This window comes from Hemitrygon akajei, chromosome 30 (genome assembly GCF_048418815.1).
Source record: "Hemitrygon akajei chromosome 30, sHemAka1.3, whole genome shotgun sequence".
Classification (NCBI taxonomy): domain Eukaryota; kingdom Metazoa; phylum Chordata; class Chondrichthyes; order Myliobatiformes; family Dasyatidae; genus Hemitrygon; species Hemitrygon akajei.
This window is the reverse complement of record NC_133153.1, coordinates 38,577,228-38,602,185: the sequence shown is the minus strand read 5'-3', so window position 1 is coordinate 38,602,185 and position 24,958 is coordinate 38,577,228.

Here is a 24,958-nt window from a genome sequence, read left to right as displayed (position 1 = left end):
GCAGAAGACCATGAACGTACACTCAGTGACCTCTTTATATGGTAAAGGAGGTAGCTAATAAAGTGGACACTGAGAACATGCCACCTTATACCAACTTGAGAAAATACATTGAAAAATCACTAAATAGGGCAATCATACTTCCATAGTGTTCTGATGAACAGTGTTGATTAGGGCCAAATAGCATGAATGTTTATTGATCACACTCCCTTGCCTGGTTAAAAGGGGACAGAATCAGGATGCCCCACAACTCAGTTGATATTTCATGCCGAGACCCTTCTTCAGGACTTCTGTAAAGGTAGTGGGTATTGGTAGTGGGTAGTGGGTATTGGTAGTGGGTAGTGGGTAGTGGGTATTGGTAGTGGGTATTGGGTATTGGTAGTGGGTAGTGGGTAGTGGGTATTGGTAGTGGGTAGTGGGTATTGGTAGTGGGTAGTGGGTAGTGGGTATTGGTAGTGGGTAGTGGGTATTGGTAGTGGGTAGTGGGTATTGGTAGTTTGTATTGGTAGTGGGTAGTGGGTATTGGTAGTGGGTAGTGGGTAGTGGGTATTGGGTATTGGTAGTGGGTAGTGGGTATTGGTAGTGGGTAGTGGGTAGTGGGTAGTGGGTATTGGTAGTGGGTAGTGGGTATTGGTAGTGGGTAGTGGGTAGTGGGTAGTGGGTATTGGTAGTGGGTAGTGGGTAGTGGGTAGTGGGTATTGGTAGTGGGTAGTGGGTAGTGGGTCGTGGGTATTGGTAGTGGGTAGTGGGTATTGGTAGTGGGTAGTGGGTAGCGGGTATTGGTAGTGGGTAGCGGGTATTGGTAGTGGGTAGTGGGTATTGGTAGTGGGTAGTGGGTACTGGGTACTGGGTAGTGGGTATGGGTAGTGGGTAGTGGGTAGTGGGTATTGGTAGTGGGTAGTGGGTAGTGGGTATTGGTAGTGGGTATTGGTAGTGGGTAGTGGGTAGTGGGTAGTGGGTATTGGTAGTGGGTAGTGGGTAGTGGGTATTGGTAGTGGGTAGTGGGTAGTGGGTAGTGGGTATTGGTAGTGGGTAGTGGGTAGTGGGTATTGGTAGTGGGTAGTGGGTAGTGGGTAGTGGGTAGTGGGTATTGGTAGTGGGTAGTGGGTAGTGGGTAGTGGGTAGTGGGTATTGGTAGTGGGTAGTGGGTAGTGGGTAGTGGGTATTGGTAGTGGGTAGTGGGTATTGGTAGTGGGTAGTGGGTAGTGGGTATTGGTAGTGGGTAGTGGGTAGTGGGTAGTGGGTAGTGGGTATTGGTAGTGGGTATTGGTAGTGGGTAGTGGGTAGTGGGTAGTGGGTATTGGTAGTGGGTAGTGGGTAGTGGGTATTGGTAGTGGGTAGTGGGTAGTGGGTAGTGGGTATTGGTAGTGGGTAGTGGGTAGTGGGTATTGGTAGTGGGTAGTGGGTAGTGGGTAGTGGGTAGTGGGTATTGGTAGTGGGTAGTGGGTAGTGGGTAGTGGGTATTGGTAGTGGGTAGTGGGTAGTGGGTAGTGGGTATTGGTAGTGGGTAGTGGGTATTGGTAGTGGGTAGTGGGTAGTGGGTAGTGGGTATTGGTAGTGGGTAGTGGGTAGTGGGTATTGGTAGTGGGTAGTGGGTAGTGGGTAGTGGGTAGTGGGTATTGGTAGTGGGTAGTGGGTAGTGGGTATTGGTAGTGGGTATTGGTAGTGGGTAGTGGGTAGTGGGTATTGGGTATTGGTAGTGGGTATTGGTAGTGGGTAGTGGGTAGTGGGTATTGGTAGTGGGTAGTGGGTAGTGGGTAGTGGGTATTGGTAGTGGGTAGTGGGTAGTGGGTATTGGGTATTGGTAGTGGGTATTGGTAGTGGGTATTGGTAGTGGGTAGTGGGTAGTGGGTAGTGGGTATTGGTAGTGGGTAGTGGGTAGTGGGTCCGTCGCAGGCAAAGCCCTCCCCACCACGCAGGAAGGCGACATCCATCATCAGGGACCCACAGCACCCTGGTCTTGCTGCTGCCGTCGGGACGAAGGTGCAGGAACCCCAGGAATCACACCACCAGGTTCAGGAACAGATATTATCACTCAGTCATCAGGCTCCTGAACCAAAGTGGCTAACTTCATTCAACTTCACTTGCCTCATCATTGAAATGTTTCCACAACCTATGGAGTCACTTTCAAGGACTCTCTTTCTATATTTGCACAGTTTGTTGTCTTTTGCACGCTGGTTGAACACCCAGTTGGTGTGATCTTTCGTTGTTTCTGTTATGGTTATTATTCTATTATGGATTTATTGAGTATGTCCACAAGAAAGTGAATCTGAGAGTTGTGTATGGTGACATATATGTACTTTGAAAATAAATTTACTTTGAACTTTGAACCTGTGTATGCTCAAACATCATGGCACCAACCTTTAGCGTTATTGCACCAACAGAGCATTTCTGGCACAACTCGATGTCTTTGCACGTGTAGCACGGGTGGCTATACTGTACGGTACCATACAGCATGGTAGTGGAATGGTTAGCGTAATGTTTTAGAGTACTAGTGATGGGGTCGGGGGGTTCGATTCCCGCCACTGTCTGTAAGCAGTTCATATGTTCTCCCTGTGACGGTGTACGTTCCCTCCCACAGTTCAAAGACATATGGATTAAGATTAGCGATAGTGATAAGATAAGGGTCTACTAGTTGAGGAGAGAAAAAAAACTAAAGATGGCACCTAGCTTAGAACAGCTACTGTATTTTTATACTACAGAGATAGGAAAATTCCATTCAAATCTATGGATAAGAATTAACCAATTAGAAAGTGCTTATTCAATTCTGCAGTACTAAGTTAATCAATGAGAAAGATGTACCAGTTGGTAGCTTATCTAGTCATTGTAAATTGTCCCATGATGAGGCTAGGATTAAATCGGAGGATTGCTGGGTGGTGTGGCCTATTCCACACTGTATCTCAATATCTCAACCATTCCAAAGACGTACCAGTTACTAGGTTAATTGGTCATTGTAAATTGTCCCGTGATTAGGCTCGGGTTAAATTGGTGGGTTGCTGTGTGGTACGGTTCGAAGGGTGCACAGAGCCTGTTCCGTGCTGTATATCAACTAATAAATAAGTAAAAGCACTTATTCAAGTAATGCAGACAAAGATTCCAGTGTTTTCCTGAATTATACTTTGTATAGCCACTAGAGGCATATATTGCATGAAATACAAATAGACAATTAATTGTTGAACTGCAAAGAAAATAACAAATAAGCAGTTTAATCTAAGAATTAAATGTCAGATCCAACAAGAATTTACCCTGAACTTCTGTCTGCACCAGGCCCATATCTCTAAATTCCCTATCTGTTTGTGTGTCTGCGTAAGCGCCTCATGAACATTGCTTTTGCATATCACCACTTCTGCTGCAGCACATTCTGGGCTCCTACCACTCACTGGGTAATGAAGGGGTAATCTGTGTTAAAAATTATTGTTGGGGGATAAATACAAGACCAGAAGGTCATAAGATATAGGAGCAGAATTGGGTCATTTGGCTCATCGAGTCTGCTCCTCCATTTGACCAAAGCAGATCTATTTTCCCTCCTAACCCCATTCTCCTGTCTTCTCCGCGTAACCTTTGATACCCTTAATGATTTAATCTTTATCAGCCTCCACTTTAAATATACCCAATGACTTGGCTTTCACAGCTATTTGTGGCAATTAATTCCACAGATTCACCATCCTCTGGCTAAAGAAATTCCTTCTCATCTCTGTTCTAAAAGGTCACCCCTCTATTCTGACATTGTGTTGTCTGGCCTTAGACTCCCACACTGTAAGAAACATCCTCTTCACATCAACTCTATCTAAAGCCTTTCAATATTTGGAGAGTTACCATGAGATCCCACATTTTTCTAAACTCTAGACCCAGAGCCATCAAAAGCTCCTCATACATTAATCCTTTGCTTCAAAGATCATTCTTGTGAACCTCCTTTGGCCCCTCTCCAATGCCTTTCTTAGATATGGGGCTCAAAACAGCTTGCAGTGCATGGACAGTGGACTGACCAATGTCTGCTAAAGCCTCGGCTGGTTCGGGAGCCTGATGGTTGAGGAATAATAACTTCCTGAACATGGTGGTGTGGGACCGGAGGCTCCTGTACCTCCTTCCTGATGGCAGCAGTGAGAAGAGAGCGTGGCCTGGTTGATGGGGGTCCTTGATGATGGATGCTGCTTTCTGGAGGCATTGTTTCTTGTAAATGTGCTCAGTGGTGGGAAAGGATTTGCCTGTGATGGACTGGGCTCTTCCCACCAGATTTCTCTCTCTCTCTCTCACACACACACACACACACACACACACACACACACACACACACACACACACACACACACACACACACACACACACACACACACACACACACACACACACACACACACACACACACACCCCTTGCCCACTGGGGACAGGATTATGGAGATGGTATTGTAACACTGCTTATCGGTGCAGTCACAAAGAGGTACCAGCTGAGTCTCCAGAAAGGTGAATCGATAGCAGTCGTTCTGACACAAGGCAAAAGAGGTCTCCCTCTGATCCCCAGAGTGATCAGGATGACTGGTATAGATTTTCCACATCCTTCCAGCAATGAATCAATGCAAACACTCAGTAAGTAAACCATTTGATTTTTATTTCCATCAATAGGTCCCAATCCCTTTATATTCAGACTGTTTTGAAAATCCACCCAGCTGGATTTAATCTCTAGATCTGTGGCCCAATAATCCCCATTCTTCTCAGAGATACAAGGTAAACACAAATCCTATTCAACAATATGTCATTAAACATAACTTGCCAATGGGCCTCATTCAGTCCAAGTGAAATACTCTCAGATCCTTTCTTTATCAAGAAGGCCCTTAGTCTTTGCTAAGTGCTTCATTTGCCTGCAGTCAAACACCTCCATTTATCTTCTGTGTCTTGACAAAAAGAAGATAATTGTGAGACAGGAATATAAAGAGAAAGACGCACAGAGCCTGAGGGGCAAATACATTTCCCAGGTAGGTCAATTATTTCAGACGTCACTGAACTGAGTACAATTATGTCAAAAAGCATATTACTGAAAGTGCACGCCTGCAAACCAGATGTTGTTCAAGTGTTGAGATGCTAACCTTCAAGGGTTAGTTTTGGCCAAGTTACTGGCAATGGTGGCTGGTGACTGGGCCAGTAATCCAGAAGTCTGGATGAACGCTTCAGAGGTCAAGAGTCCAAATCCCACTTCACCTGCTGGGGAATTGCAAACTGAGTGAAAGAAATTAAAAAGATGACTCATATCAGTAATCAGCATGGGCTCCAGCATTGCCTGCCTTTTTGTTGGCTAAGTAGAACAATCCATGTTCCAAGCCTTTCCTGGTAATGCTCCTCAACTCTTCCTTCGCTGGTGCTGCTTCAGGCACCCATGCTGAGCTCATCAATTTCATCAACTTTGTCTCCAACCTCCATCCTGCCCTTCACCTGGTCCATTTCTGAAACCTCACTCCCCTTTCTTGATCTCTCTCTCTCCATCTCTGAAGACAAACTGTCTACTGACTTTTTTATAAATCTACCGATTCCCACGGCTATCTTAACGATACCTCTTCCCACCCTGTCTCCTATGAAAATGCTATTCCTTTTTCTCATTTCCTTCATCTCTGCTACATATCTTCCCAGGATGCACCTTTCCTTTCCAGAACATCAGAGGTGTCCTTCTTCAAAGAACAGGGTTTCCCTTCCTCCACTATTGATGCTGTCCTCACCCTCATCTCCTTCATTTCCCAGACATCCACACTCACCCATTTTCACGCGGCCTTAACAGGGATAGAGTTCCTCTTGTCATTACGTAGCATCCCATGAGCCTCCACATCCAACGCATCATTCTCTGCAATGTAGGTAATCTCCAAAAGGATCCTACTTCCAAACACATAAATCTCACCCCCCCCCCCCCACTTTCAGCAGGGTCCGCTTCCTCTGTGATTCCTTTGTCCATTCATCCCTCCCCACTTCTCTCTCTCCCTCCTGGCATTTATTCCTGCAAATGGACAAAGTGCTACCTCCTCATTCACCTCCTCCCTCCCCTCCATTCAAGGCCCCAAACAGTCCTTCTAGGTAAGGTAATACTTCACCTGCCAATCCGTTGAGGTTGCCTATTGTATCCGATGCTCCCAATGCGGCATCCTTTGCAATGGTAAGACCCATTATTAACTGGGGGTCACTTTGTAGATAGAGCACCTCAGCTCTGTCCACCAAAAGCAGAATATCCTAGTGGCTAAACATTTTGATTCCGATTCCTATTTCCAATACAACATGTTAGTCCATGGCCTCCTCTTGTGCCATGATGAGGACACTCTCAGAGTAGAGGAGCAACATTATTGGCAGTGTCCATTATTAAAGACCTCCAGCACCCAGGGCATGTTACCATCAGGTAGGAGATACAGAAGCCTGAAGGCACACACTCAGCGATTCAGGAACAGCTTCTTCCCCTCTGCCATCGGATTCCTAAATGGACTTTGAAGCTTTGGACACTACCTCACTTTTTTTAATATACAGTATTTCTCTTTTTGCACATTTTTAATAATCTATTCAATATACGTAATTAATTAATTTATTTATTATTATGTTTTATTTTATTTATTATTATATATTTTTTCTCTCTTTGCTAGATTATGATTACATTGAACTGCTGCTGCTGCTAAGTTAACAAATTTCACATCACATGCCGGTGATAATAAACCTGATTCTTGATTCTGATTCCATCCAGGTAGCCTTCAGCTTGGTGGCATGAACATCGACTTCTCCTTCTGATTAAAAAAAATCCCTTCCCCTTCTCTTCTGTCTACCTGTAATTCCCACTCTGACTCCTTACCTCTTCTCACCTGCTTATCACCTCCCTCTGATGCCCCTCCTCCTTCCTTTTCTCCTATGGTCCACTCTCCTCTCCTATCAGATTCCTTCCTCTCCAGCCCTTTACCTTTTCTATCCACTTATCACCTTCTAGCTATCCTCCTTCTCCTCTTCCCAACTTTTTATTCTGGTATCTTCCACCTTCCTTTACAGTCCTGATGAAGGTTCTCGGTTTGAAATGTTGACTGTTTATTCATTTCCATTGATGCTGCCTGACTTGCTGAGTTTCTCCACCACTTTGCTTCAGTAAAGCTTTGCTGTGTGGCTTCAGTATTAGCAATGGTCACCTTAAATCTACTGGACTGTTATAATGCTAGAACATAAGGCTATGAGACATAGAAACAGAATTGGGCCATTTAGCCCATTGAGTCTGCTCTACCATTCAATCGTGGCTGATTTATTTTCCCTCTCAACCCCATACTCCAGCCTTCTCACTGTAACCTTTGATGTGCTTACTAATCAAGAACATATCAGCCTCCATTTTGAGTATACCAAATGACTTGGCCTCCACAGCCTGTGGCAATGAATTCAACAGATTCATCACCCTTTGGCTAAAGAAACTTCTGCCGTACCATAAACTTACTGATGCACTTTAGGGAAGGAAATACGCTATTCTTTCTTATTCTCAATTACTAGACGTGACTTTTTTTCATTTTAATTGATAAAAGCTAAATGAAAACATGCCTGAGGGTCTGATGAAGGGTCTTGGCTTGAAACGTGCCTGACCTGCTGAGTGCCTCTAGCATTTTATCTGTGTTGTTCAAGATTTCCAGCGTCTGCAGAATCTCTTGTCATAAGTCATAGAGCACTACAGCAAGAACTGAAGTTTTGAGAGGAGGGGGATTTCACTCAGGTCTACTGCCCAAGTAGAAAAAGGAGCAGAGGGTCACTACAGCAACTAAGAGCTTTGACCAGCATCCAATCAGCATCTGAGCATGATTACCAAGAGCAAATTAAAGGAAGACAGGGGCAAGTGCAGTGGCCATTGTCTGAGTGGACTGAGTCAGAGTCTTTAGTTCATTAAGGCTTCTGTCAGAGAAAGCAAAAAGAAAACCTCAAGGTTAAGTTTTTTTTCCCTTACCTTCTTTATAGCTGCTCAGCTAGGACAGGAGAGATGCCAGGCGGGCAGGATGCTCCTTTTTCTGGATGTAGGAGGCAAGGAGTCCTCCAGAGTTCCTGACGACTACAACTGTGAGAAGTGCATCCAGCTACAGCTTCTGAAAATCCTTATAACAGCCAGAAGTTGTGGTCCATGTAGGTACCAATGAGATGGGTATGATGAGTGACGAGGTTCTGCATAGGGAGTTCAGGATGTTAGGTGGTAAGTTTAAGGGCAGGATCTCCAGGGTTGTGATCTCAGGATTGCTACTTGTGCCATGTGCTAGTGAGGCCAGAAATTGGAAGATGATACAGTTTAGTACGTGGCTAAGGAGTTGGTGCAGGAGGCAGGGGATAGGATTTTCAGATCACTGGGCTCTCTTCCAGGGAAAATGGGACCTATACAGAAGGGACGGTTTGCACCTGAACTGGAAGGAGATTGATATCCCCGTGGGAAGGTTTGTTAATGCAGCACGATGGGGTTTAAACTAGAGTTGCACGGGGATGGGAACCAGAGTGCCAGAACAGTTAGTGGAGAGGTTGTGGAGGCAGATGTTGGTAAGACCTCAGACAAAGTTAGGAATCAAAAGATTGAGCATGGTCTGACTAGTGTCCTGAGCAGTGTATATTTCAATGCAAGAAATATCGTAGGAAAGGCGGATGAAAATGCTGAAGATGAGGTAGCTGGTTTACAACCAGAGGCAATGTGTAGTGAGGAGAAGCTGGTGATAGGGCAAAATTGCAGTCAACTGGATAAACTACAACGTAAAATGCAAACAAAATCGAAAAGGGTGAATACAGGACTGACGGTGTTGTATTTGAATGCACCCAGTATATGGAGTAAGTTAGATGAAGTTTTGTAGCACAGTTGCAGATGAGCTGGAATAATATTGTAGGCATCACTGAATCATGGCTGAAAGAAGAGTATAGCTGGGAGCTTAATGTCCAAGGATACACATTGTATTAAAAGGGTAGACAGGAAGGCGGGGGGGGGGGGGGGTGGCTTTGTTCTGTTGGTAAAAAAAGAAATCAAATCGTTAGAAAGAGTTGACATAGAGTGGGAAGGTGTTGAATCATTGCGGATCGAGCTAAGGAACTGCAAAGGTAAAAAGACCCTGATGGGAGTTGTATACAGACACCCAAATAGTAGTAAGGATGTGGCCTACAAATTATAATGGGAGATAGAAAATACATGCCTTAGTCATGTTAGAATAGTCATGGGGGATTTCAATATGCAGGTAGATTGGGAAAGTCAGGTTGGTGCTGGATTCCAGGAGGGAAAAGATCTAGAGTGCCAAAAGATGTTTTTTCAGAGCAGCTTGTGGTTTAGCCCACTAGAGGATCTGCTATTCTGGACTGGGTATTGTGCAGTGAACCGGAATTGATTCAAGAGCTTAAGGTAAAAGAACCCTGAGGGGAAATTGATCATAATATGATCGAATTCACCCTGAAATCTGTAGAGGAGAAGCTGAAGTCAGATGTATCAGTATTATAGTGGAGTAAAGGGAATTACAGAGGCATGAGAGAGGAGTTGGCCAGAATTGATTGGAAGGGAACACTGGCAGGGATGACAGCAGAGCAGCAATGGCTGGAATTCCCGGATGCAATTCGGAAGGCACAGGATATATATATATCCCAAAGAGGATGAAGAATTCTAAGGACAAGATGACACAACCGTAGCTGACAACACAAGTCAAAACCAACATAACAATCAAAAGAAGGCAAAGAGTGGGGCAAAAGTTAGTGGGAAGTTAGAGGATTGGGAAGCTTTTAAAAACCAACAGAAGGCAACTAAGGAAGTCATTAAGTAGGTAAAGATGGATTGCAAAAGTAAGCCAGCTAATAATATTAAAGAGGATACCAAAAGTTTACACAAAGTGTAAATGAGATGTTGCAGTGGATATCAGACAACTGGAAAATGGTGCTGGAGAGGTAATAACAGGGTACAAGGAAATGGCAGATGAACTGAATAAGTATTTTGCATCAGTTTTCACTGTGGAAGACACTAGCAGTATGATGGAATTTCAAGGTGCCAGAGGTCAAGAAGTATGTGAAGTTACCATTTCTAGGGAGAAGGTTCTTCTGAAAGGTCTAAAGGTAGATAAGTCGCCTGGACTAGTTGGTGTACACCCCAAGGTTCTGAAAGAGGTGGCTGAAGAGATTGTGGAGGCATTAGTAATGATCTTTCAAGAATCGCTAGATTCTGGAATGGTTCCGGAAGACTGGAAAATTGCAAATATCACTCCACTCTTCAAGAAGGGAGAGAGTCAGAAGAAAGGAAACTGTAGTCCAGTTAGTCTGACCTCAGTGGTTGGGAAGATGCTGGAGTTGATTATTAAGGATGAGGTCTCAGGGCACATGATAAAATAGGCCATAGTCAGTATGGTTTCCTCAAGGGAAAATCTTGGCTGATAAATCTGCTGGAATTCTTTGAAGAAATAACGAGCAGGATAGTCAAAGGAGAATTGGTTGATGTTGTGTATTTGGATTATCGAAAGGGTTTTGACAAGGTGCCACACTTGAGGCTGCTTAACAAGCTATGAGCCCATGATATTATAGGAAAAATTCTAACATGGATATATCAGTGGTTGATTGACAGGAGGCGAAGAAAGGGAATAAAGGGAGCCTTTTCTGTTTGGTTGCCAGTGACTAGTGGTGTTCCACAGGGGTCTGTGTTGGGACCGATTCTTTTTATGCTGTATGTCAATGATTTGGATGATGCAATTGATGGCTTTGTTGCAAAGTTTGCAAATGATGTAAAGATAGGTGGAAGGGAAGGTAGTTTTGAGGAAGTAGAGAGGCCACAGAAGGACTTAGATTATGAGAATGGGCAGGAAATGGCAGATGAAATATAGTGTTGGGAGTTGTTTGATCATGCACTTTGGTAGAAGAAATGAAAGGGTTGACTATTTTCTAAATGGAGAGAAAATACAAAAAAACTGAGGCGCAAAGGGACTTGGGAGTCTTTGTGCAGGATTCCTCAAAGGTTAATTTGCAGGTTGAGTCTGTGGTGAGGAAGGCAAATGTAAAGTTAGCATTAATTTCAAGAGAACTAGAGTATACAAACAAGAATATAATGTTTAGACTTTATAAAGCACTGGTGAGGCTCACTTGGAGTATTGTGAACAGTCTTGGGCCCCTATCTTAGAAAGGATGTGAGGTGTGCTGAAACTGGAGAGGGCTCAAAGGGTACAGGGAGAAGGCAGGAGATTGGGGTGAAGATGAAAATGGGATCAGCCATGATGAAATGGTGGCCTAATTCTACTCCTATATCTTAAGGTCTTATGGAAACAGGCCCTTTGGGCTGCTAGTCCATACCAAATTGTTATTCTGTCCCTCCCATTGAGCCATACCTGGACAATTGCCCTCCAAACTTCTCTTAAATGTTGTAATTGAACATGCACCCACCTCTTCCTCATGCATTTCCTGAGTGAAGAAGATCACCCTTATGTTCCCCTTATGTATTTCACCCTTCATCTTTAACCTGTGACCGCTAGTTCTAGTCTCCCACGACCTCAGTGGGAAATGCTGGCTTGCATTTACCCTATGTAGACCTGTCATAATTTGTCTATGAAAAACATCCCTGAAATGACATGGAAGATAATATTTTTTTTATTTTTCCACTGAGAAAACACTGTACAGGCAATAACCCTTCAAAATTTACGTATGTTTTCATTCAATTTGCTTTGAGGACTTTCAGGATCTCCTGCACAATCCCTCCTGGCCCTGAGAAATGCAGGTCAGTGCCCTGTTTGGAGATGAAATGGGAGAAGAGCAAATGTGCGTGAGTGATCTGTAAATCAAAACCTTTCCACAATTACATGTAAGATAATGAACATTCTGTCAAAGAAGTCATTTGGTTACTGACTTGTTTCTGTTAGCATACTCAGCAACAGCTGTTCATACAGAGAGGTTATAAAGATTAGTTTTATTTGTCACATGCACACCAAAACATACAGTGAACTGTGCTGTTTGCCTCAACGACCAAAGCTGAGGATGAGCTGGGGGCAGCCTGCAAGTGTTGCCGTGTTTCTGTGCGCTAGCTCGCCCACGACTTACTAACACTCACCTGTACACCTTTGGAATGTGGAAGGAAACCGGAGCACCCAGAGGATACTTAAGAAGCCACAGATTCTCTTCAATATATCACGGAAACATCCTCCCCACCACGGATGGTATCTACGGTAGGCGCTGCTTCAAGGAGGCAACGTCCATTGTCAAAGACCCATGCCATCTTCCGGCAGCTACCGTCGGACAGGAGATAGAGAATCCTGAAGTTCCACACCACCAGGTTCAGTATATATGTGTATATCAAATAGTTAAATTACAAATAGTACCAAAACAGAAATAATAAAGAAGTGGGATAGTGTCCATGGGTTCGATGTCCGTCCAGGTATCAGATGGTGAGGGAATAAAAGCTGTTCCTGGATCACCGAATGTGTGCCGTTGGGCTTCTGTATCTCCTTCCTGATGGTGACGATGAGAGGAGGGCATGTGCTGGGTGTCGGGGGGTCCTTAATAACAGACACTGCCTTTCTGAGCACTGTTTCTTGAAGATTGTCTTGGATACTACAGAGGCTAGAACCCATGCTGAAGCACACTAATTTTACAACTTTTGATTATGTTTAGCAACATTATGGCTGCTTTCTTTGTTTCTTGTGAAAATAGTGCATAATTAATATTGAATTTATAATTTTCTTCAAATGCTACTTATCTGATGTTAAGAGGCGGAGATGCTGCTGCAAGTACATTTTTCATTGCACCTGTGCATACGTGTATTTGTGCTCATGACAATAAACTTGACTTTGATCTCAATTTGAATAAGAAAAGCACTTGGCCATATAATCTACCTAGCCATGACCCTGCCCCTGTCCAGGTTAGTTGTCCATTACGTGCACACTAAGGAACTTCGTGTTTTTCACTCTCTCCACGGCAGAGCCATTTTTGTGCAATAGAGAATGGTCAAACTGTGCCTTCCTGAAGTCCACAGTCACCTCTTTTGTCTTGTCCACATTGAGACTCAGGTTGGAAGAGCATCTCTAAAATGCACAATATATCGAACTTTGTAATGGATGGGCTCCAAAAGCAGAAGACCATGAACATACACTCAGTGACCACTTTATTAGGTACAGGAGCTACTTACTAAAGTGGCCACTGAGTGTATAAATGCCCAGCATTTGAATCTGCAGTCTTGTCCCTTATCTGGTGTTGCCCCTCGCCAGTTGCCTGCAAGACAAAACATAGACCAGGACATCTTGACTGAGAAGATAACAACAGTCCAACGAGACTGAGTGAAACTGATATCTGAGCCCTTATGTGTTCACCTCTTGAGACCCCCTTTGTCTTTTGTCTTCCCAATAATAACAAATTCTTGCAGCCAAATGACATCCTTTAACTGAATGACTCACGTACTCAAAGCGGTGAGGGCTTTCTGTTTAATACCCTTTATCACAATGACATCTCTCTCACTGACACAGACTGCAATACCCTTATCTTCTGATTGTTTTGCAAAAAGGAGTGTAATATTTCAACAGAAAAATTAATATTTTGCCTAGGTTCTCTGTTAAAGGAGTCTTGAGTTCCATACAATGTGAAAAATATTACAATAAAGCACCGGTAATCTGGTGCCTTAGTGTTATGTGCTGTAACCTCAAAACATTGAATTAACTCAAGTGAAGACAGGAGCCTGAAAATACGGGTGTAACTTCGAGTTTACTTTAAACAAGGCGCCAAGTATCACATGGTAGCATGATGATTTATGCAATTAACGTAAGCTGAACAAGCAGACTTTTTTGGGACTATTGGATGATACATTTATTAAAACCCAAATGTACATACATTTAATTACTTTTACCTGTTATTTTTATGTTGTGCTTTTCTATCCGATGGGACTAGGCAGTTTAAATGGGCTGAAGAGCCTGGATCAGTGCTGTACTTTTTCAATGGCTCTCTGACTCTACCCAGTGGTATAATAAGGTTTCCAGTGAACATTCAGATTCAGATTCAGTTTATTGTCATTTAGAAACCACAAATGCAATGCAGTTAAAAAATGAGACAATGTTCCCCCAGAATGATATCACTAAAGCATATGACAAAACAGACTACACCAGAAAATCCACGTAACATTTGGCAATCCCCAATCCAGAGTCCGGAGAGGCTGCTGCGTATTAATATCGCGCTACCATCTAGCGCGTTCCCCGGAAAGGAGCTCCAAATCCACCAGACAAAAACAAGACCAAAAACTAAAGCTACAAGACCTGCACAAAACCACATAATTACAACATATAGTTACAACAGTGCAAACAACAGCATAATTGATTTTTAAAAAATGGACTATGGGCGCAGTAAAAATAGTTCAAGATGTTAAAGGACTGAAACGTAACATTTCAGTGCTCTGAGGCAGGTTATCATGCCGAGTTTACTGTTGGTCGGAATACTCTTCATTCTCATAAAGGTGTCTTTTGCCATCCCTATTCTTCTTTTGATGTCCATATCGCACCTGCCACCTGATGTCACCCAGCCTCCTAAGTAGCAGAAGTTCTGAACTTGTTTTATGTCTTCCCCGGTTATTCTCAGCCTGCAGATAGGATTCTCCTTCTTTGTGGATATCACCATACCTTCTGTCCTTTTGCAGTTGATAGATAGACCCACTTTTGCACTTTCTTCAACAACTATATCAATCTCAGTATTATCTATCAAGTTATTTATTTATCTATTTATTTATTTATTTATTTATTTATTTATTTGTCTGGCCATTTATTTATTTATCTATCTATCTGTCTGTTTATCTATTTATTTATTTATTACCATTTAGCTTTGTTTTGTATTTACATAGTTTGCCTTCTTTTGCACAATGGTTGCTTCATAGTCTTTGTGCGTAGCTTTTCATTGATTCCATCGAATTTCTTTGTGTTACTGCGAATGCCCGCAAGAAAACTAATCTCAGGGTAGCATTTTTATTTATTTATTTCGAGATACGGAATAGAATAGGCCAATCCAGCCCTTCGAGTTGTGCCGGCCAGCAAACCTCGACAACCCTTAGTTTAACCCTAACCCAGTCATGGGGCAATTTACAATGACCAATTAATTTACGAACCGGAAAGTTCTTGGACTGTGGAGCACCTGGAGAAAACCCACATGCACCTCAGGAAGGACCTGTAAACTCTTTGCAGAGGATGCTGGGATTGAAATCCAAATTCCGATGCCCCGTGCTGAAATAGTGTCGCGCTAACCACTACACCCACTCCATCTCCAAAACCACCCCTAAGAACCTGAAAAACAGCAAAGTCTGAGCCAAGGCCTTGATGGATATGGTAGCTCGGGGCCACCCTGACTGGCAAGTAATATTAGACACTTAATTTGCACCATGTTAAGCAGATCATCTATTCATGATCTCTTGAGACAGCTTTCTGTGCTCAGGGTGGAATTCATGATTCTGACATCAGACTAGTTCCCATTGGCTTAAACTGTTTTGGGAAGTCTTGAGGCCATGTAAAGCAAATCTTCCTTTCTTCAGAACTTCTGTGGAACATCAGAATCAGAATCAGGTTTAATATCTCTGGTATATGTTGTGAAATCTGTTGTCTATGTGGCAGCAATACATTGCAACTCATAATAAGAGAGAAAAAAGATAAATAAATTACCGGAAGTATGTATGTATGTGTGTTTATATTTATATATATATATATATATATATATATATAGAGAGAGAGAGAGAGAGTAATTAAATTAAATAAGTAGAGTAAAACCAGAAATAAAATAGTAGTGAGGAAGTGTTCATGGGTTCAATGTCCTTGTAGAAATTGGATGGCAGAGGGGAAGAAGCTTTTCCTGAATTGTTGAGTCTTCAGCCTCCTGTACCTCCTTCCTGATGGTAGCAATGGAAAGACGGTATGTCCTGGGTAATGGGGATCATTAATGACGGATGCCATCTATGGTAACTTCTACTTTACAAAAAGACCACTCGACAACTTGATGGCCAAAGGAGCATCTTTATCTGGGACGGCAAATGATATTTACAATACAGAGGTTTCCAGGTACCTCATGCGGCAAGGGTGGAGGAACTATATACAATGCATACTGGGAGTAAAAAGAGCAGAAGTAAAGACCCCACCAACCCCGGATCCCGCCTCTTGCTACCAACAGCTTCCCGATTAGTATTAACTTACTTTTAATAATATTTAAATTACAACACTTCTCCCCCTTTGAAATCCAACATTCCCCAAATATAGAAGAACTGGGAAATAAAAACAGTGGTATCATTAGCAACAGGCTACCAATACAAAAACACCTAAAAAACACGGCAAATTCAACATTCAATCTAACGACAAAAGAAACTATCCAATCAAAGATTCAGTCTGTCAGGAGGTTTGCGAGGGCGCTGCGATCTACGCACTACCCCCGGTGACCCAGCAGTCAACTCCCCGATTAGTACTAACTTACTTTTAATAATACTCACATTACAACAGCATCCTTTTGAAGCATCGCTCCTTGAAGATGTCCCGGATGTTGGGGAGTGTACAACTCTTTGCAGCTTATTCTGATGCTGTACCATATCCCCTGTCCCACCATACCAGAGAGTATGTAATGTTTTCTACTAATTTTGTAGCTGCTTGTTAAAGACTTGCTCTCACTTTAACTCCAGAATAACATCTCCTCCTAGATATCTCCTCTATTTGGATACACAAAAACAAACACCTGTGAGGTGAACACAAGAGATTCTGCAGACGCTGGAAATCCAGAGAAACACGCGCAAAATACTGGACGAACTCAACAGGTCAGGCCACATCTATGGACAGGAATGAACAGTCAATATTTCAGCCCCAGACCTGATAAAGGGTCTCGGTGCAAAGTGTCAACTCTTTTATTCCTTCCCATAGATGTTGCTTGACCTGCTGAGTTCCTCCAGCATTTTGTGTGTGAACATCTGTAAGGATTGTGTTTGAAATGGCCCAATGAATAATGAATTGGTCAATCTTAAACCCTTACTAAATCTGAAACATATATGACAGTTAAACACACATAGAAATGGCTGGCTGTAAGGTACCGTATATGTACAGTCTAATTAATGTGCGGATTAGGAGTACAGAGGGTTCTGGTTACAGAGAGTTTATAGGTCGTAAAGTTCTTCGCCACACCAGTTGCCATGGAGAGGTTTAACTCAGATTAAGACTTTTTTCTTTAAGCAAAGGGGCATGTCAGGAGTTGAAAATTTATTCAATTCCAGATAAATTCTCGTTCAAGCGTTACAGTAATATAGTGGTTAGTGTAATCGCTTTACCGTGGCAGTGATCACAGATCGGGGTTCGATTCCCGCCACTGACTCTAAGGAGGTTATACATTTTCACTGTGACCGCGTGGGTTTCCTCCAGGTGCTCCGGTTTCCTCCCACAGTCCAAAGACATATGTTTTGTGGGCATGCTCTGTTGGTGCTGGAAGCATACTGTTTTGATTTGATGTAGGTGTTGCATTTCACTGTATGTTTCAGTGTATACATGACAAATAAAGCCAATCAGTAATTTATTGAGATACAGCACGGAGTAGGCCCATCTGCACCACACAGCAACCTCCGATTTAATCCTAGCCTTATCACAGGACAATTTACAATGACTAATTAACCTACCAACTAGTTCGTCTTTGGACTGTGGAAGGAAACCAGAGCACCTGGAGGAAACCCACATGGGAAACATACAAACTCCTTACAGTCAGCAGCAGAAAATGAAACCGGGCTGCTGGTTGTCCAACTAAGCACCATGGACCCAACCAAATGATGGCTCTCCAGAAGCTACCATGTGCCCACTTCCTATTTCCTGAAAATATTTCCCAGGAATGGAATAGTTATCGTCTTATGAACGTGTGCCAAAACCTACCAGGGACAGAATCAAAGCTAATTTCAGACTTCAGATGTAGCAATGACTAGCACAGTAGCACAGCAGTTAGAAAAACACTATTACAGTGCCAGTCACTGTCTGTAAGGAGTTTGCACATTCTCCATGTGACCATGTGTGTTTCCTCTGGGTGCTCTAGTTTCCTCCCACTGTCCAAAATGTAAAGACTAGTTGGTTAATTAGTCACATGGGTGTAATTGGGCAGCTAAGGCTAGATGGGCCAGAATGGCCAGTTACCTTGATGTATGTGAGTGGGTAGGTAAAATATATATTCTGTTCTCTCTGTCCAGGCTAGGAGTGAACTTGGGCTCCAAGGGTGCAGTGCACCACCCAGTCTCCCAGTCAGAACTCTAAAGGGAAAGGTTAACAGGAGACAATGGGTGAAATTATAAAGGGCATATGGTTCTAAGATTAATGGCTCACGGATTGATAATCATAAAAGAATTGAAGTGTGGTCACCAGAGGAATGTACAAGGTTGGGCAATGCATAGCTGAGGGAGAGAGTGCATGCGGTACTTGGAAAAGTGCAGTCTATCGGCTGTGTGAGTGCCTTGCAGATTTCTTCTATGTGAATCAGAATCAGAATCAGATTTATCATCGCTGACTGAATGCCCAACACATTGATGCAATCATGAAGAAGGCATGCCCGAGGCTATACTTCATTAGGAGTTTGAGATTTGGTATGTCATCAAAGACTCCAGCAAATTTCCACAGATGGATGGTGGAGAGAATTCCGGCTGGCTGCATCATCATCTGGTACGGAGGCTCTGAAGCACTAGATCAAAAGAAGATGCAGAGGGTTGTAAACTCAGCCAGCTTCACCAAGGGCACAAACTTCACTACCAACACGGGCATCTTCAAAAGGCAGTTCCTCTAAAAGGCAGCATCCATCATTAAGGACCCTCATCACCCAGGACATGCCCTCTTCTCATTGCTACCATCAGGGAGGAGGTTCACACTCCTGAAGGCACGCACTCAATGTTTTAGAAACAGCTTCTTCCCCTCCGCCATCAGATTTCTGAACGGTTCATGACCATTTCGATTCCAACATAAAATTTGTTGTTTTACGGCTGCCGTACAGGTCGGAGACATGAAATTGTTGCAAGTTACAAAAATTAATATGTAGCACAAAAGCAGAAAGTACAGGAGTAATGATGCAGTGTTCATGAGCCATCCAGAAATCTGATGGTGGAAGTGAAGGAGCTGTGCCTAAAAGGGTCTTCAGGCTCCTGTACTTCCTCCCTGACAGAAGTAATAGGAAGAGGGCAAGCCTAGCTGGCGAGGGTCCTTGGAGTTGGATGTCTGTGGTGAACTACATATACCTGTCTGGACACGCCCCCCCCCCCACTGCTGACTGCTCCTGTGGCTCCTCCCACAGACCCCTGTATAAAGGCGATTGGAGGCACTGCTCCTCCCTCAGTCTCTAGGATGCTGTGTGGTGGTCTCTTGCTGCTGACAGTGCTTTCTTCCAGCCAATAAAAGCCCACCTGAACTCACGTCTCCGAGAGTTATTGATGGTGCATCAATGTCTCTTTCTTGAGACAGTGCCACGTGAAAATGTCCTCGATGTTGTGCCTATGATAAAGATGGCTGAGTCTACAGCCCCTTGCGATATTGTGCATTGGAGCGTCCATACTGGGCAGTGATGCAGTCAGACAGATTACTCTTCTTCCTTTGTCCATTAATAGAAATTTGCAGAAGTCTTTGGTGTCATACAAAATCTCCTCAAACTCCTAATGAAGTAAAGCAATGTGCTTGCCTTCTTTGTGATTACGTCAATGTGTTGGGCCTAGGATAGATTTTCTGAGGTGTTGAGGTACAGGAACTTGAATCTACTCGCTGCTGACTCCTCGATGAGGACTGGTGTGTGTTCCCCTAACTTCCCCTTCCTGGCGTCCACAATCAATTCCTTGGTCTTGCACCTATTTTGCAACCACACAGCAGCCAATTTGTGTAGAGCAAATTTCTGTGATAAAACACTGAGGAGATAGCTGTCAGTGGACAACTGCCCCCAAGGTTCTTTGAGTAGTGGCCTATCCTCAAGAGAATCATACTATAAAACAGCAAAAAATAATTTAGGAATCCACCCTAATATCCTGGATAAAGTCCTGTTGTGGTCAGCAAGTGGCGAAGGGGGCAGGAATGTGAGGCCTGGAAGCCCATCTGAATATGTGGGTCTCGGATTGACTTCTATAGGCACCTGAAGACCCACCTTAGGAGAACATCATACTCAACTCGAGTGATCACACTAGTACTGTAGCATAGAAATAAGTCCTTCCATCTCCAAAGTCTGCACTGGGTATCAAGCAAGCATTTATATTCATTGCATTTCATTCTCTCTGCCAACTACCCCCAGACTTACCAAAAACTTTGACAAACTTCTATGAATGCACAGTGGAGAGTATCCTAGCAGGTTGCATCGCAGCCTGGTGTGGAAATACCAATGCCCAGGAATGGAAACATCTGCAGAGCATGGTGGACACAGCCCAGTCCATCAGAGGAAAAGCCCTCCCCACCACTGAGCACATTTACAAGGAGCACTGCCATGAGATATTACCATCCATCATCGACACCCACCATCCAGGCCAGGCTCTCTTCTTACTACTAACACTGGAAAAAAGCCACAGGAGCCTCAGGTCCCACACCAGCAGGTTCAAGAACAGTGATTACCCTCAACCATCAGACTCTTGATAACTTCACTCACCTCAACACTGAACTGATTCTGCAGATTCATTTTCAAGGGCATTGAAACACACATTTTTTAGATTTATTTATATAATTTGCACAACTTCTCTTCTGTTGCAAATGATCTGTTCATTAGTCTGTGTTTATATATAATTTTTCATAAATTCTGTTGTATTTATTTCCTTCTTGTAAATTCCTGTAAGAAAATTAATCTCAAAGTAGTTTATGGTAACATATACAATCCTGTGCAAAGGGCTTAAACACAGATACATTATACAGTTAGTGTGCCGAAGACTTTTGCCCGGTACTGTTGTAATTTTATGTAATGCACTGTACTGCCGCCATAAAAAAAAGACAAATTTCATGACATATGTGTGTGTGAGTGTGTGTGTGTGTGTGTGAGAGTGTGTGTGTGTGTGTGCGCACCTAAGACTTTAGCACAGTACTGTAGTTCAGGATTAAGCACAGGCCTACGGAGCTATGAGGCAGAGGCTCCACCAGCTGTATCAATGGGTCACCCTACAGGGAGAAAATAGACCCGCTGTTGGTTCGGCAATCCATCTGAAAGATGGACCATAGCAGTTCAAGGTACAAAGTTCAAAGTAAATTTATTATTGAAGTGAGTAAATATATATATATATCACCTTATATTACCCCCGACTCATTTTCACGTAGGCATTTTGTTATGTATGTGGGTTATGACCAAAGAAAAGATGGCTGGAGTCGCTTAGCATTTCCGTGGAAGAGTGTTTACTTGGCGTGTCAAAAAATCAAGCTTGTAAATATTGACAAAAGTAGCGAAAAGAAAACTGCCAATTTTTACAAAAAGGTATCTACCAGAAAACACAATAAATTGCTCCAAACTATTAGACTAGTGTGAACTCCTGGGAGCTCTCTCTCTCTCTCTCTCTCTCTCCCTCTCTCTCCTACTGAGAGCGGTCCGCCATGTTTTTTAGGCACCGGGACAGACCATTTTTAATGAGCCACCAAGTTAGCTTAGGACTGCAGATGAGTCAGAATATGATGCACCACAGAATGTAGGTACAATCATATTACAAAATAAACAGAAGTATTTACCTTAAATATAGTATACAAACAATATATACATGTCATTTACACATCCCTGTTAAAAAAAAGAAATGGAATAATTAACCATATATGGTGGGAAAGGCACCATAAAGTTGAAGTTGGAGGTAGAGTTAAGATGGCGCTAAACAGCGTCTCCTTTGCTTGCATCTTTGGAAACAGCTCTATTTCCATCTTAGATATCTTTATTTTTCCCTTTCAGGGTTCTTTTGAAGACCCTGACCTGGAGTTACTCTCAGACTTCGGTTCTTTGCGGGAATGGGACCCGTTCTCAGGGTTTCATGACCAGTCGTTGTTGTTCAGCGTTCTAAGGGTTCAGCCTGAGAGTTGGCCTTGTGTTTGGAAGCCTGAGATCTCGGGGCTCGGAGACAGGAGGATCGAGGGTCGGTGTCACGGCAGGAGACCCGTGTGTCGCTGGGGAGGCTGGAAAATCTTTCGCTGTGGGCCCGAAGACCCAAGATCTTTGCGATCTTCAGCAACAGAGCTCGTAAAAAGCGACAAAATGAACTTTTTGACGTCGCAAACCAGCGGTTTGTTGTTATGTCTCCCGCTTGCTGTGAAAATAGGGGACACCTCCCTCTCCCTTGATAGGGAGAGAGAGAACCTGTGGTTTACCGAATGCTGGATGAATTGCGATAGTCTTTGGGGTAACTGCAAGTCTGTGTCTTTGCTATCACCCAGCTCACGCTTGTGCTCAGTAGTGGGTGCACTTTTGCCAGGGGGGAGGGAGAATCGTTGCCTTGCTGCCGCTTACACATGGGAGGGGGGAGCTGGGGGGACTTAGGGGTTCTCACGTTTAATGTTTTTCATTCTTTGGGGCATTTCTCTGTTTTCGTGGATGTTTTGTGAAGAAAAAGCACTTCAGGATGTATGTTGTATACATTTCTCTGACAATGGACCTTTGAACCTTTGAACCTTTAACGCTAAAACCCTTTAGGATCCACTATAGGAGTATACTGGGTGCGGAGACATTAATATGCATGCACTCCTCGCAACAGCAGAATGTGTGTGTGTGTGTTTGTGTGTGCGCGTGTGTGCGTGTGTGCACGTGTGCGCGTGTGTGCGTGCGTGTGTGTGTGCGCGTGTGTGCGTGCGTGTGTGTGTGCGTGCGTGTGTGTGTGCGTGCGTGCGTGCGTGCGTGCGTGCGTGTGTGTGTGTGTGTGTGTGTGTGTGTGTGTGTGTGTGTGTGTGTGTAGAGTGTGTTTACCGAGCATTCTCCGTCACTCATTTACAGGGAAAATGAAGAAATACAATAGAATCTATGAAAATCCATGCATAAACAAAGACTGACAATCAAGTACTGTGAACAAAGAGTGAGTCTGTAGGCCAACCAGTCAGCTCAGAATTGCAGTGAGCGACATTATCCATACAGGTTCAGGAGCCTGATCGTTTTGTAGAGCAATAACTATTCTTGAACCCGGTTCAGCCAACGTATGTCCATTGCTGGAGTGGACTTGGAGACAATTCAATGCAACAGAACAGGCGAGGCGAGTGGAGGCACGGCAGAGTCAAGATGGTGGGTCCCGGCCCCCGATCCGAGAGTGAGGAAAGTCCCGAGATTTGACCGATTTAGGTGCTGGGCTGAACTGGAAAGGTCGGGTACAGGTCAAATCGAGGCAGTAGGAACTGGACGGAGAGAGCGTATTGAAGCACCAGTGCCCGGATCCAAGAGCAAGGACTGACCTAAGGTTTGGACGATTTAAGCGCCGGGCCAGACTGAAAATGTCTGGGTGTCGGGGACCAAGGTGAGGGACCGGCTGATTCAGCTCACCATTCCGCAAGTTTTACTCATCTCTGCGCTGAACCTGCACCTCAATCAGCTGCAGTGATGACGGGCTTTGTGGCTGTGGACTCACTTTCATGAACTTCAGTACTGAATATTACTTGTTATTTTCTCCTACACGTTGAGTGTTTGACAGTCTTCTTCCTTTGAATGGATTCTATTGGGTTTCTTTGTTTTGTGGCTGTCTATAAGGAGACGCATCTCAAGGCTGTGTACAGTATGCAACCTTTGATAATAAAAGTACCTTGAACTTTGATGGTGTGGGACTCCTAAGACTTCTGGTAGAAGCAGTGAGAAGGCATAGCTTGGATGATAGATGTCTTTGATGATGGATGCTGCTTTCTTGTGGCATTGCTTCATGTAGATGTGCTCAGTGGTGGGGAGGGCTTTGCTTGTGATGGACTGGGCTGCATCCACCACTTTCTGTAGCCTTTCCCCTGCTTGGGCATCGGCGTGTCCATACCAAGACCATGATGCAACCAGTTTTCATCTTGACTCTGTTCTTCAGTTTCTCAAATGAGATGAGAACCTGCAGCCTTCTTTCCCAACTTTGCCAACTTTACTCACATCCTGAGAACGCATCAAACCCTCTGGGGGAGGCACCAAAGGTGGGAGCTTTCTCTTGGACTGATCGTAAAGCAGCATTGAACTTTCTTTCAATGTTTTCTCTGGCACAGACAGATTCCTGATCCCTATCTGACAAAGTGAGAATAGATTGCACAATACAAGGAAGTTTTTGAAAGATTCTTCAAAATAATTGAAAATCTCTCACGCCATGACTGATTGCACAAAAATTCAAAAAGATTGAATGATAAACACTGAAGAATTAATATGACTCATTTCAGAAAATACAATATATGCACAGACAGATTGTGATCTAGTAGCAGGGAGTTTGTTCTATGAGACTCTGAGTCTCTCTTGTTAACTTTCAATACTCACACATTTCTGAGCTGTGGGCAGTCAAAACGACCTCTAGATTTTGCTTAGTTTTCAGCTCCAAATCTACCTGATCTCTGTTCTGTGGTACAGTGCGATATGAGGGGCTCAGAAACCCAGGGTTGTCCGCAATCCTCACTCAGGAGTCTCTTTGGTGAGTGCATCTGGGTTCAGAGCTCCATAGCAGATACCTTGGCCGTGCCTCATCTGCTGGGAACCAATGACAGTTCTGGTCAATGGCAGATCTTGTGTATGATAGGGATGAACTCTTGATCTCTCTCATGGTCCACTCTCCTCTTCTACATCTTCATCAGCTCTTTACATTGTCTATCTATCACCTCCCAGCTTCTCACCTCATTCCATCCCCCCACCCACCTTCCTCCTCTCCCGACTTCAACTATCACTTTGCCAAACTTGTACTCCTTCCCCTCCCTCCACCTACGTATTCAGAATCAGAATCAAATCAAATCAGATCAAGTTTAATTACCGTAGATTCCGGACTACAGAGCGCACCTGATTAAAAGCCGCTGGCTCTAATTTTAGAAATAAAATCAATTTTTTAATTGTAAAGGCCGCACCGGATTTTAGGCCGCACCGGATTTTCGGCCGCAGGTGTCCCACGTTGTAATATGAGATA